The following is a 14,923-nucleotide window of genomic DNA, read 5'->3' on the forward strand; positions in this document are numbered from 1 at the left end:
TCTCATTAGTGGTGTGTTGAGTCCTCAGTCTCCAGCTTAGCTTTTCATCCTTTTAAAGGTTCAAGTCCACAGCTGCTTCTAACTTGGAAGAGAACTACACACAGACACATAGGCATCTGAGGGGGGTTTGGTTGTCAAGACCTGTTCCACTTTAGGGCACTGCACCTAGAAGGAAAGATGGTGACCCACGAATTTGCACCACAGTTTGTGGCCACCTCATCGAACTGCTGAAGATCACTAGTTGCTTTCTTTTCTGACAGGAAGCCACAACTGTGCCACACTTATCAGTTATTTGTTAAGTTACTCATCCTGGCAAATAGTTCTTGAGGTCCTACTATGTGATGAACTCTGATGAATACAACAGATTTCATGCCCTCCTTCTGTGTTCTTTTGGAAGCGGCAGTAAAAGAAGGAAATACATTCAAAGGGTGCTATGAAATTAACAAAGCAGATGGCAGAAGGGAGAGGCCAGGTTTGGTGGAAATGGGATCAGATTCCAGATAAGAGTGATTAGTGGGTGACATCTAGGCAGACTTAAATGGTGAGCAAATCTATGTATAGACAGATGAGAGGGTAGTGACCCCGTTGGCAGAAACAGCACTTGACATAATCCCGAGATGGCTGCACCCAGTGTGTTAAGTTACAGAACAATCACTGTGGTTGTGGTGTGGGAAATAAAAGTAGAGGTGACAGGAGATGCTGGGGAGAGTCAGACTGGCTCATGTAAGACACAGTTTCTCCCCATCAGCATCATTGGCATTTGGAGCTGGATCCTTCTTTATTTGGCGGGGGGGATGTCCTGTGCACTGGTACACATCTCTGGTCTCTACCCACTGGATGCCAGTAGTATGCCTATTTTATAAAAACCCAGACCGTTACCAAGTATTGTCAAATTTCCCCAGGAGAGAAAAATGGGCTCTAGTGAAGGAGCCCTGCAACACCATCATGGTAAAGACATGGCTTTGAGACAAGGTCAGGTAGTCCCACGTAACTGAAGATGACCTTGAACTTCTGACCCTCCTGCCACCACCTCCCAAGTTTTGGAATTACAGGTATCACCAAGAATGTGGATTTTATTCTAAGTTTATAAAATGTGATTGGAAGCTGAGAAAGATCATAGCATGATTTCCACCTGCAAGGGGGGCAATTTGGCTGCTTCTGGGTAAAAATGCTGTATCCAGGGGAACAAGAGCATCAGAGGGGCTACAAGAGATGAGCAGCAACAGTGGCTCAGACTAAATTGACAGCAGCAGTGGCAAGAGGTGGCTAGACTAGGAGGGCGATGCCAGCAAGACTTACTTGTTAATTGGATAGGAACAGTGAGAAGGAAAGTAGAATTTGAGGGAAATTTCTAGATTATTCTGTGGGAATAAAATTAGACTAGAGGAATGGTTTAGGGAGGTCAGATAGTCTAAATTTGAGATATCTATTAGCTAACCAAGTGATTCTGTCTGTAGAACTGAAAAGCTGGGGCCCAGGGGAGAAGTCCAGAACGGAAACAGACATCTAGGATCTTAGGTCATGTTTAGTGATGGCCAGGATGACATCATCCTAGAAGAGAATGATCTGGAAAATAAAGAGGATCCTGAAATAAGGAGGATCTCCTGGGTCTGTCAGTTGGAGGTCAGGAGGAGACCGAGAAGGCAGAAGAGGGCACACAGGAAGAGACCACGAAGGACAAAGAAAAAAGGAGTGCTTGCTGTCCTCAGGTCATCCTGATACCATGGTCACATCTGCCTTGAGATGTTCTCAGTCAGGCCACCAGGTACTCAGGGAATTCCTCACACTCATCTGTGTTCTGCATCCACACCATCGCAACGCACAGTACCCGTGCTTCAGACCAGCACATGACGGACAGTCGCCTCCCTCAGTCCTCAAGTGAAGAAGTGTAGGCCAGCAGTCTTGTTTTACATGTGGAGATCCTGACAAGCAGGCAGCTACAGCAATGTATGTCATGGGCATCTCAAGCCACACCCCCGGGACTAGAGGAACCTAGAGACTGGGCTTCCTTCTTCAGGGCCCTGAACACTGCCTCCCAGGGGTCTGCTTTTCACTTAGCCCAGGCTCCGTCCAACCACTGCCAGAGCACCTCCGCTCCCGCCAAGCCTCTCGCCTAACCGAAGCAGGGTTAGCACAGACTGGGGTCCCACTCTCCCCGTCCAGGCCTATAGCTTGGGTGTTTTGTATGCCCATAGTCAGTGTGAGGCCCCGGGACTGCTGGTAATTATTATCATGGATTAGGAAACAGGCTTAGAGCAACTCTATGGTTTGCCCGACTCAGATGGTATAAGGATATGAAGTTTTTCTGAATGTGTGGTAGTCTCCCATCTCTTAGATGTGTCACTAAACTCAGATTACATCTGATTTTTTTCTTTCTTATGCAAAATATTTCCCAACTCACAAAAGAAAGTGCTACAAGCAGGTTTGCTGAATTTCCTCCATCCCCAACACTGCGTGTCAAACTCTAACATCCCATTCAATTCTGCTAAACAAAGTCATCAACGGAACAGAAATGGCCGGAGAGTGAGCATTCTGCATACCGAGGTAGTTACCTTTTTCTCTTTAAATAAAGATACTTTATAAAGAACATTTTGGGTTTTGAGACATATTTGGTGCTTTATAGGCTCCATGCTTCCTGACACATCTTGCTCTCTCTTTCTTTCTCTCTCTCTCTCTCTCTCTCTCTCTCTTTTGAAAAAATTCAAAACCAAGAACACTAACACATTTTCTTTCATTTTCCAAGATCCAGGGAATGCTGACGCATGGGCATGAAATCCAGAATTGGGGCCCTGGCTCTTTGACCTCTTCAAAGGGGGAGGCAAAGCATTGCCAAGTGTTCACACTTTTTCTTCAGATAGCTCAGAAACAGCACCCTTGAATACAGATCAAAAAGAAAGGTAGCTTGTTTCATTCTCCGGTGGCGTGCAACTTCTAGGACAAGTGATTCCATTTGTCATTGAAAGTTTTAGAAAAGGCAGAATTACACCCTCCCCCACCCCCACCCCCACCCCCACCCCCACCCCTTTGTGGGCACTGAAAAAGTCAGTCAGCATTTGCTTTTCCTAAAACACAGGTGCAGCAGTAAGGAACTGAAACTCGTCTCTACCCGCTTGCGTTTTTTAGTCGCCTCCACTCCATCTCCCAGGTGCCTGGCTCAGGATTGTCCACCTGCTGAGAGTGGCTCTGGGTCTGACAGAACAAGTGTCTCTCATCTGCTGTTAAGTATCACTTGAACTGTGTTGTTGCTGGTGCTATTAGTTTTGTGGGGACTGATGTGTGAGTGGTGAGAAGGGAGTTGGCCACTCTGAAAGAAATCAGAGTTACCCCTAAGACCAGGTCCATTTCCTTTTTCCTTTGCCCTATCATCCTGCAACCTCAAACTGCTTGGAAGGAGCCAGTGTCTGATCTGGGCAGGGATTCAACCTTTGAGGAGATGTCACAAATAATCCTCTTTGAGTCTTCGTGGTGAAAGCAGCGCCTTGAGGAAGGGCATTTTACTAGAAGAGCTGGAATGAGCCCCTGGGGAGCAAGGAGCAGGAGCCAAAGGAGGGGAGCAAGGTTTTTACAAAGAGCCAGGCAGTCTGTCAGCACTGATCTGCCCTCAGGCCACATCTGCCAGGCTCTCAAAGAAATTGGGACAGTTACATTCTTGGCCCAAAAGTCCAATCGCAGTGGGGGTCACTGTCTTCTGTGCCCTCCGTTGGGAACCTGAGCAGCCAAGGTCAAGGACCAACTGCTGGTCCAGCTGAGGGCAAGGCTGGCATTTGTCTTACTTGAGGGTGTTGCCTCCAGTGTCCACATTGACCTTCCAGCTGCTTATATTGGGAGAGAAACTTAAACCCTCCAAGTGGGGCATACAAAAATCTTCAGGCATTGCTCCGGGCAGGAAATTCTTTGGAAATTTGACAACTACCAACATTGCAATGGTGTTTCAAGCCTGCTGTCTTTTAAAGATAGATAGATAGATACATAGATAGATACATAGATAGATAGAGATAGAGAGAGGGGGGGAGGGAGGGCAAAAGATGATTTTGTAAGAATAGAAGAAGCTCGGTCCAAAGTCACTGCACCCACACCAGGACTAAAGCATTTATCCCAGTGACAGGCCTGGGAAAGGCCATTGCATTCCTCTGACCATTGCCAGTGACAGAGACAGGTGCCTTGTATCTCTTGCATAATCACTGTCATGGCCACACTTAGGGAGACAGAGTCCAAGTAACATGGCTTTGTACAGGTGAAGTGGGGTAGAGGGGGAAGAAGTCGTTCACATGGCAGAAGACAAAGAAAAGGATAGAGGAAGGTGTGGTGGGGGAGGAGATGGAGGAAGGTATGAGGAGATGATGGAGGGTTGGGTGGAAAAGAGAAGTCCTGACTTGCCAGGGGTAAGGCACAGCATCAGGGATGTCACTGACTTTTGTCATCTAATCCACGCAGCATCTCTGTGATGGGACAATCAGTTTACCTTACAGAAGACACCAAAACCTAGAGGAACAAGGTTGCCCAAGACCATACACTGAGGAATTGCAGAGCGGAAACCGAGCCCCAAAGTTGTCTGATTTCAGAGCTCCACCCTTTTCTGTAACAGTCTAACACGTGGTCTTCTATACCAAAGCTTTCAGAGATTCTTCTTTAAAAAAAAATTAAAAACTATAACTCATAGTTTAAATAGAAAACATTTTCCATTATTGTCCAATCTGAACATTTCCATGTGTACAGGAACACACAATGGAAAACAGGAGTTCCCTGCTACCTCCAGTGCGTATTGGATATTAAATCTTTTACCCAAATCTATCAATCCATCCTTTCTCCCTCCCTGCTTTCCTCTCCTTTTTTCCCTCTCTTCCCCTCATCTCCCTCATTCCTCTTCTCTCCCTCCCTTCCTCCACATTAATGAGAATGGCAGAACTAAATTTATCTCCTACCCTGCTAACGGGTCTCACCCTGTGTTTTGAAAGCCATTCTTTCCTCCTCCAGGCAGGTAATCACAACTGTCTCGGCCTTCTGCTGTTCTGGGAGGGTGTGGGCAGTGTCTTGCACTGAGGCACACTGCTAATTGTGTGCTCTGAGCATCCCTCTGCCAAGGGGACATCATTAATAAAATATCTCAGAAATTAGAACTATCTGACAAAGAGCCACTGCTTGGAAGAGAGTCCGCCCAGGAAACCATCCAGAGGACACAACTGCTGATCGCAGGCTCCAGCGGGTGATATTTTAGGCAGTTGGTGCGTGTTTTTCTGCAAAAGGGACTATTTCCTCTGCTTTCAGAAACTAAAGAACTCATCTGCTCTAACAGGCCACGTGTGGTCACCATCTAACAGTAAATGCTAAGGACAAGAAAATGCCAGGGCTTGTGAGGCCCTGTCCTTCCTAGCAAGAATAGAACTGTCTCTCTCAGTTGTTAGGATCTGAAATTGAGCTGTTAGCAGCGAGTGCCTCCCACCCTGGCTTAGGATTTGGGGATGATTCTGTCTGATACTTGAGGGGCAGTGGCTGGGGTTGGCTGAATCAGATTAGGTAATGGAAAGTGAAGCCCACGTCAGGTGTGGCTGATCCAGAGTGAATCCTGATGAGCTGAGGGAGGGTGACTTCACTGAAGAAATGTGCTCAGTAATTGAGAAAACATGTTCCTGTGATGTCCTCATGCAAAAATCCATATTTGCGATGTTTTTTTTTTATTCCTAAGAATTCCTTGAATATTTGCTGTGCGTGTCTGTACAGACTCCGCAGCACAACTTCTAACTTGGTACTATATATATATATATATATATATATATATTTTTTTTTTTTTTTTTTTTTTTTTTCCTGTGGTGGCCTAGCTTTTAAAGGGTAGGATTCTGATGGGGGACATTGGGCAAGCAGCCACAGGCCCTGGACAGAAGCAGGAAAGAGGAAGAGAACCTATACCACTTGTGCTCTTAGGGGCATACAAGGCAGGGCAGCCTGGGTCCCCCCCCCCAAGCAGCCAGCTGTATGCGGGATTCTGAGAGGGGCCCAGCTGAGCCAAGCCAGCCCTATCTTCGCACCACCTTCCGTTTCTAACAGCTCTTCCCCACCCCACCCCCAAACATCAGCAGCAAAGCTGCTGCCCAGGCTTTGTCAGAGAGTGCTTCCCAGCAGTTTCTCCTCACTGGCTGGCCTGCCTTCTGATCCCCTAGCACAGATAATGTACGGGGGTTGAGTAATGTGATCAGAGAAATCACAGAAGTGGGAGCAGTACAAAGTCTTTTCTGGTGGATTTCATGCCTGGACTTCCATAAAACCCTACAGACTCCAGCTACCACCCCCCGACTCCTATCCCCACCCCCACCCCACTTTGCACCCCCTCCTCAGCCCTCCTGGGCTCTCCTGACCCTTCACTTTTCTCCCCTTTGGAGCCTATGACCTCACAATTTGTACTTCTTTAAGCGACGGTAAGTATGCCAAAGGTGAGAGTTTAAATCAAAAGATAAAAAAAAAAAAAAAAAAGAGCCTTCTCACAGAATTTGTGTGAGCCCCTGGGATTTATCTTCCCCCCTAAGAGTGGTGGGGTGGTTAGCTCCCCGAGTCATGTCTCAGAATGCTTAGTCTTTTAGGCAAGTTTGAGACTTATTGGAACTGTTCTAGACCATGGGGATTTTTGAAGTTGGACTGAAGGCACTTTTGCAGTGTTCGGGGTACAGGCCTATGGAGGCCAGGGAGTGCAATGTGGTGGTTTGAATAGGTGTGGCCTCCATGTGTTTGAAGACTTGGCCGCTTGAGAGTGGCACTATTAGGACGTGTGGCCAGGTTAGAGTAGGCATAGCCTTGTTGGAGGAAGTGTGTCACTCTTGGGGTGGGCTTTGAGGTCTCCAACATCAAGCTATCCCCAGTGTGGCTCAAAATATAGGACTCCCAGCTCCTTCTCCAGCACCATGTCCGCCTGCCTGCTGCCATGCTTCCCACCATAAAGATAATGAACTAAACCTTGGAAACTGCAAGCCAGCCCCAATTAAACGTTTCCCCTTATATGAGTTGCCGTGGTCATGGTGTCTCTTCACAGCAATAGGAACCTAATTAAGGCATCTGGAGATGGAACCTAGGGCCTTATACCTGCTTGTCTCTGACCTCCAACCATTTTTCCCCGTAGACTTCATTTTGAGTCAAGGTCTCAATAAGTTGCCCAGGCCGGCCTTGAACTCACTCTGTAGCCCAGGCAGTCCTTGAGCCTTTGGTAGTGTTTCAACCTCCAAATAGCTGAAGCAGCAGGCGTGTGTCACCAGGCCCAGTGTGGTGGTTTGAATTAGAATGTCCCTCATAGGCACAGGTATTTGTTCACTTGGTCCCCAGTTGGTGGTACTGTGTGGACCGGTTTAGGAAATATGGCTTGCTGGAAGAAGTATGTCCCTGGGGATGGCTTTTAAGGTTTATGAGCCACGTGGCAATCCCCGTTCACTCTCTCTGCTTCTTGCGTGCTCTTTCCTGCTGCCTGCTGCCTGCTGCCTGCTGCCTGCTGCCGAGATTCTCTATTGTGGCGACTCTTACTCCCCTGGAGCCATAAGTCAAATATCACTCTTCCTTCCACAGGTTACCTTGACCGTGTTTTGTCATAGCAAAGGAAGGTGACTGATATAGCTGGCTTCAAGGGTTGCATTTTGACAAAGAGGAGAGAATGCATTCAAACTCAAAGTTTTGATTACTCTTGGACAGTTGTAAATTTTGGCTCCATTGGACTGTAGATGCAAAATAGTAGATGGCCTGTCTCCTCACATTGGGTAAGTTTTGTTTTTGTTTGTTTTTGTTTTGTTTTTGTTTCTTTTAAACTTTCTGTGTTTCTAGTCCTTTGTGGCCTGATGTCTGCGTATAACCTAGGTCAGGAAGAGGTTTTCTCTTGATTCTCCAGCAAGCTCCTAATTACAGAATTGTGACTGTATTTGTCACGTGCCACCCCACCCTCCCCCAGCAGCCTGCTGCCAGGAGCATGTTTGCAAAGCAGCCATTTGAGAGAATGAAATCAAATGGTAATAGCGGAGGTGGCAGCTGCCATTTGAGAGCACGTGCTCAGCCGCCATTTCCTTCTTCCCCTTGTAAATGTGACAAGATACTTAACAATCTTAAACAGGCAGAGGAGCTGTTAGGGAGTGAATGGAAAAACATAACACCTCTAGAACTGCCAGCAAACATGGCGGTTCTCAAGAAGGGCCTTATTCCGAGAGAACTGTCTAACCTTTTCTGACAGCAAAGTCTGAAACGAACTTTGGCTCTAAAAGAAAACTCCAGACAAATACCCATCAGCCTCTTTTTGCCCAGAAATGATGAGGAAGACAGATGTGTAAATTCCAGCAAAGGATTTCTTGCCCTCAACGCAGCAGAAGTATTATATATACAGAGATACAAGAAGCGAGCAAAAGTGATGCTGTTCTGTTAAAGCCGAAGACACCACAAATGGGGTCAGCGTCTCCAAAGCCCAGGCTCTCGTCACTCCCCACATGGAGAAAGCGCTTTAGGAAAGGAAGCTGCTGTTGGCTTCATGCCTGTTTTGTGATGGGCTCTTTCTAACCACCCTACCTTGTCAGGGTGCAGCAGCTAGGCCACAGTGATGCAGGATCTGTGCACAGGGGAGGAAACTGGTTCTTTGAGTCTCTGCTCTCCATAGAGTGATGCTTCCTTCTTCCCCGACTAATTAGCTGAGCATATTTTAGGCAACAGGAAACGAGTGTGATTTCTCTCTTCTTTAAATGGACGTATATGTGTATATATATATGTGTGTGTGTGTGTGTGTGTAAATATATACATATATATATAATTAAAAACATTTTTGTTGTTGTTGTTGTTAAACTCATGTTCAGAATGCAAAGGGAACTTGTCCTCTTGGCATCTCCTACTTGCCACGGATGATTTAACACATGGCTACTCACAGTGATGAGGCAGTAGCTCCGTCTGCTGACCTCTGAGCCAGGTCGACTCATATCCAAAAATGGCGTATCATTTCACCAGACTGAACAGGGGAGAGTTGCAAGTCACCTCATGAGTAATGATGGCTGTTAACCACAGAGCTGGCTGTAAACCACAGGACTGGGGCGACACTTTCCCCTTCTCTAACACGGGGAATGGCTGGGTTTTGCCTCCACCAGGAGGGACTGTTGTCCCTGGGCTTCCTTAGAAACAGCATGTAGAGCACCAACCCTCACTACTGAAGGGACAGCCAAAGGAAACAGGAAAAATCAGCCGTGGCCATGCGTTAATGTTCTCTCCCATCTCAATGACTTAGGGGCGAGCAACGAGTATGTGTTCCTATACTATCCTCCAAGAGAGTAAATGCCTTGTGGTTACTTGGAAACTGTTCCAGTATCAGTGGGTTGTAACTGCACAGCATGGGATAGCCTCTGCGCCAAACCTGGGCTGTGCATTCCAGTCAACTGCATAGCCAGATTCAGCCGCTCGTGGGGATTCCACCTCTGAGAGCCTCCCAGGCCATGCCAAACCTTCTCAAGCGGCTAGATTACTGATGAGTTTTCACAGGAGCCCTGACTATCTAGCTCTGACTCATACCCCTACCAATAAAAAGACTTGCTGCACGTGCAAAAGGCTTGCCAAGCTCTTGGGCAATTCATAAAGCATTGTGGCTAGCCCTGCCTGACAGATTTTGTCATCAGAGCAGCTTCACGTGTAATCCCTTTAAATCTTCCATACCCTCCTCGCTCGCGTGTGTGTGTGTGTGTGTGTGTGTGTGTGTGTAGTATGCGTGCTAGTGTGTGAATGCACGCACGCACACACACACACACACACACACACACACACACGTACATGTGTAATGCCAGTTGTTTTCCTCTTCTCTCTTCACTTTATTTGTTTGTTTGTTTATTGAATCAGCCTGTCTCAGGGAACCTGGAGGTCACCTATCTGGCTAGACTAACAAGCCAGCAAGTTCCAAGAGTCCTCTTTTTCTGCCTCCCTGGTGTTAGAGTTCCGGGTTTATGTCACCATACCTGGGGCAGAGGTGAGGATGAGGTGAGCTGTTCTGTTTGAGCGCAGTGTGTGGAAGGCAGCGTCCCTTCTATACAGTATCTCTAGCTTGTTCTTCCAAGGGAATTATTGATTCTCATTCATCCTTACAGCTTGGCTAGCTGTATTAATTTGATATCAACATGTGCTCGTGCTGTATGAAGTGCTGTGGGTGCCAGGGGTGAGGGGATGAGGCTTCCTGCTTTAGGGAGTGCACCTCCTACTGCCAGAGGATAATCCTTCCAACAAGGAAGGGAGGGATTGTCTTCAGTGCTGGGAACTCCCCGGTCCTCACGTGCTGGCAACAGCGTATGGCTAAGGAGGAAGTCGCCACGTTCTGATACCCCCCTCTGTCTCCTCCAGTATTTCTGCTTTTCTTTTCCTGTGGGTCATTTGCAGTGAAGTTCCAGTCACAGAGGACAGGGGGTGGCACAGGGCAGGGGCACAGCACTGAGGTCCCTCTTGATGGAGGCACAGTCTCGGATATGCTGATAGGACAAAGACTAGAGCTTCTAAAGACCCAGTCCTATGTTTGCCTCATGGATGACTTAACAGAAGGAAGAATGACCTTTATCAATCATTCCCAAGGGAGCTCTTAACTGGAAGCACCATTTACACATGGAGGCAAGCCCAGTTGCCATCATGACCTCTGATGTTCAGTAGTTAACTCAGGGACACTGAACTTCCTGTGTGAGTAGAATGGTCACACTTAACCAAGAATTGCCCCGATGTGTCAATGGCTCCATTGACAAATGGTACCATGCAATACACTACTCAGATTCCTGTGAGGTTAATGACTAGCTCTCAGCCACAGACTGCCTCCTTTCTTAGAACTGAGAAACCACCGTCAGAAGATTACTCAAAATACAGGAGAAAGCAATCAAGAGACCATCTCCACCTTTCAATTTTATTCTCCCTGTGTGATCGTCCAAGGCCAACAGGTCTACAGAAATCCCTCAAAAATGTTCCATAGTCTACAGAAGAGCAAAGAAAACACAGTCACCCCAAGCAGCTGTCTTCTATGGTGAAGATCTATTTCCTTTAGCTTAAATAGGAACATCCCCATTTATGCGCACGCTGTTGGAAAGCCAGTGATCAAGGCCACAGTTCCTCTGTTTTGAACACTGGTCTCAGAGTCTCCTTAGTCTCAGTATTTGGAATCAGGAATTGTAGCCGCAACTCCACTGTCAAGAAGCATACATCCCAGGAAAGGTTAGGAAGGGTCTTTCCTTCCCCTTTACTTACCCAGCTGACGTCACAATGACACAACACCAGTTCCCTCAGAGTTAATCTTAGAACTGGCTGAGCTTGATGGGAGAAGTATTTAAGGTCAGAAGTGCCAGTCAAAGACAGAAGAGGCACTTTCTGGAAACACAAGTCATTTGCGTCTCAGACCACCAGAGACTTTGTCCACACCCTCAGGAAACCTTCTACTACTTCCTGACAATGGAAGGCCTGCTTCAGATACTGAGGTGCATGGAAGTTCTTATTAGGAGAAGGCAAATGGCCAGCTGCCTGGCTTAGTCTGTGACTGCCGTGTGGGGTCTAGGCACAGTTCGGTTGCATGCCTAGCAAAGGAGAGCTGCAGCTTCATTTTCTGCAGCTCTGAGGCCCCGCGCTCCACAAATGAGCAGCTGTCATGCTCAGCACTCATTTAGAAGTGTGTGATTTTCTCATCAGCTGAATCTCAGTAAGGATGAGAAACTTCCCTGAGGCTCCAGCCCTGCCCTGCCCTGCCCTAGTCTCCATGCTGATGTTGGCAGCTGGGGCCCCCTTTCTGGTCCCGGCATAGAGTTCTCCCTGGAGGAGAAGGGCTGTGTGGCGCCTCATGCCTTCCTCTCACTGTCCTCAGGGCATGGGGCTTGTAAGGTGGGCAAGGAAAGAAAAGGAGAGCCCATACCTTGCTAGAGATTAAAAGTAAAGAATTGAGAGCCACCAGCATCAGGATGACAGTCCTTTACATACTCGGTTCTCCAAACTTTCTGATGGGCCCGGGCTGCTTCAGGCGGCTCTCCGGGAATGACAGTGAGTTTGGCTGCCTTTAAAACCCCCCTGAGTCACTCCTATAGCTCTGTCAAACCCCGTGCCTCATGCCCCAGAGACCCTGACTTCCTGTACATGGTACCCCTTAACACTCTCTCTTGGAGGCGTCTCTCTATCTCTCTTTTTTGCCACCTGCCTAAAATATTGGGGGAAATGATGAGGGAAGGTTCAGAAGGGTGTAACATTAACTCCATCCTCCTTCACTCCCCAGCACAAGGGACCGCCAAGCCTTCTGGATGTCAGTGTCAGCCACACCGGCCTCATCCCCCAAACCATGCTCTCCCAAAGCGGCCTGTCCCCTGTCAACCTCTGGGAATGCCAGCTATGATGAATTAGCATTCAGGTGGCCAGGGTGACACACGGCTTACCCAACCGATGAAACTCATCAGGCTGAACTCGGCCCATGAGTCTGCAGAGAGGGAAAGTTTCATTTGCGAGGGAACCACGGCACCCGTCAAGAAGGGTGGCGGGCCAACTGTACTGGCCTCTGTTCTGCTTGGAGAGGGAGAGACCGACGTTTTCATCACTTTCAGGAGTCGGGGAGCCTGGGGAGAAGTCACTGGCCGGCTCTCCAGCTGCCCGTGCCTACGGGGAGGGTGGATTGGCACAGCCGGGCAGAGTACACTGGGATGACGGAGGCAGGGCAATGCATCAAGCGCCTTTTCTGCAGGGTCTCTGATGGGGGCAGAGGCACCCAGGAGAGCCGTATTTTGGTCTGCAGCTGGGAATGTGCACTGAGTTTTCCTGAATACCCACAGCACCCAAAAGACTTTGCTGCAATACACTTTTAACACATGAAACACCCATAAATTATCCTGCAAACTGCTACAATTTCCAGCCTGGAACAACTTGGAAAAACCAGCCTAGCAAGCAGGCTCTTCTTGAATCTCTGGAGTAAACCTGACAAGAAAGGTCAAGACAAAAACCTCCTTCCTTAAGAATCTCAGAAAGTTTTGCAAAAACAAGAGCATTGTAATCAAACGGAGTAACTAAGCCGCATGTTTACATTGGCTTCAAGTTGCAACACCGTGACCCCAGAGTCCTCTCCCTCCCCTGCAGCTTCTCCGCCTGAACCCAAGAGCGCCCGCTGCCCTTCCCAAACCCGGTGCCAGCCTCTGCCACACCTGGCAGCGGATAGCTGAATGTACTGGGTGACCCAAGCAGCAGGGCTATGCTTTAGGATGTCCAGCAGGCCCCACCGAGGGCTCTGGAGCTCGGCACTTGGGAGTCCAAGCCTCCTTAATCAACCGTTGGCAGCCGCAATCTTAGACTCTGAACCCTGCGACAAGCACCGGGTCTACTGCGTGCTGGGCGACTGGCCCTCTAGGGCAGCATGGCACTTAGACTCTGCACACTCCGCAGCCGGCTTGCTGTACACTCGCCCTCCACCGCGCGGGATACTGCGCTGCCACCCCAGCGCGCTCGCCGCGCGCATCCCTCACTCCAGGCTCCCTCGAGCGCTGTCCCCTTCTGGCCCGACAGCTCAGGCAAGGCAAAGCAGCGTCTGCAGGCGCCAGGGTTGACTTTGGGACTTCTGGTCATCCTGGGACAGGGAATTTCACGACAAGCGAGACCCTCATTCCCTTCTCTCCCCTTGCCTGCCCACGATCGATCGCGCGTTCCTACATCTACTCGGGACACTTCTTTCAAGGCTGCGTTTCAACCCACGAAGATCACGCCGGACAGGGATCCAAGCACACCGTCCCAGGGAGCCCAGCAACCCCGGCCCGACGCACCGCGCTGCACCCCATGGGGCTCGGCTCAGCGCAGCCTGACTCACCGATGCGCTCCCCTCAGGCTCCAGGCGCTCTCTGCTGTGCTGGAGCACAGAGCTGCTGTAACAGGCTTCCTGAATGCATTTAGCCCCTCCTCCAGACTCCAGTCACACCCTCTCCAAATCCTGCCCCCCACCCACCCGAACCCTCCCTCTCTGACCAACCCCAGCCCCAGCCCCGCACCTGCTTGTGACTGGACCCAAGGGGTCCTGGATGTAGGGGTCCTGGGGACAAGGGATGGATAGCTCCTGATGGGACCTGGTCAGGCAAAGACAGGGAAGAATTCAAACCTCCTGAGATCAAATGAAAGTGCATGTGGATGGTAGGGAGGCGTCGCAGAGGCAAAGAGAGATTTTCTAGGACACTAGGAAGAGCAGCTGGTCCCAGACACCGATGGGCAGACAGGGTGAGCTGGGCCAAGTTGCTTGGCAGAGTTGGAGTCTCTTTACCTCCTGCCCTGGCTCACTGCCTTACTAGCCTCTTGGGTTGACTTAGGTCTCCTTCGAGAGCCAGGACATCAGCGGTTAGTTAACCCTCCCTGCAAATCTGAGCGCTGAAGGAACACCTAGGAAGCTCCTGGACTGGCCAGTACCAGGAGCTGAAACCAGGCAGAAGCAGAATTAACTAGAAGGAGCAGACTGCTGTGTCTGCCTGGGTTCTAAGGGAAGAAGACCGTAAGTGCTGGGATACCCCACTTCCACAGGCAGGACCCTCACAGGAGCTCTGATCCCTTAGATGCTGAAGATGGAATTGGGTCTGTGTGTGCTCCCTACATTTTTCTAGATCTGGGGTCCACAGCTTTCATTAGTTTTTAAGAGTCGGCCAGCACACACTCAGTGGAAGGCTAAGCCTCCTGCCCCGCCCCAGGCCCCACCTCAATTCCTTTTCACCCCTTTGTTTACTTCCACAGCTGGCCCTCCAGAATTTCTTGGATCTGATAGATACAGGAGCTGGTGGGGTCTTGCCTGTCTTAGACAACCTCCACCCCCACCCCCAGGGCCTTTTCAGCTCAGCTCCAAACCAGCAGAAATATACCTAAAGTCAGATTTTTCACCAGTTGTAATGAAGGTCTGTGATGTTTGGAAACACACACACACACATGCATACACACACACCCTCACATGTTCCTTTCCTGGATGAACTTG

General features: G+C 49.1%; 1 protein-coding gene across 1 annotated transcript in view; it reads right to left on the minus strand.

Moving 5' to 3' along the window:
* The window catches only part of Ngf (nerve growth factor), a 50,929-nt gene extending 37,080 nt beyond the window's left edge, over positions 1-13,849 (minus strand). Inside the window, exon 1 of the mRNA XM_021661827.2 lies at positions 13,784-13,849. The gene's annotated coding sequence lies outside the window, so the exon portion shown is untranslated. The remainder of the gene's footprint in view (positions 1-13,783) is intronic.
* Between the last annotated feature and the right edge of the window lie 1,074 nt (positions 13,850-14,923).

The sequence above is a fragment of the Meriones unguiculatus genome, chromosome 10, assembly GCF_030254825.1.
Source record: "Meriones unguiculatus strain TT.TT164.6M chromosome 10, Bangor_MerUng_6.1, whole genome shotgun sequence".
Classification (NCBI taxonomy): domain Eukaryota; kingdom Metazoa; phylum Chordata; class Mammalia; order Rodentia; family Muridae; genus Meriones; species Meriones unguiculatus.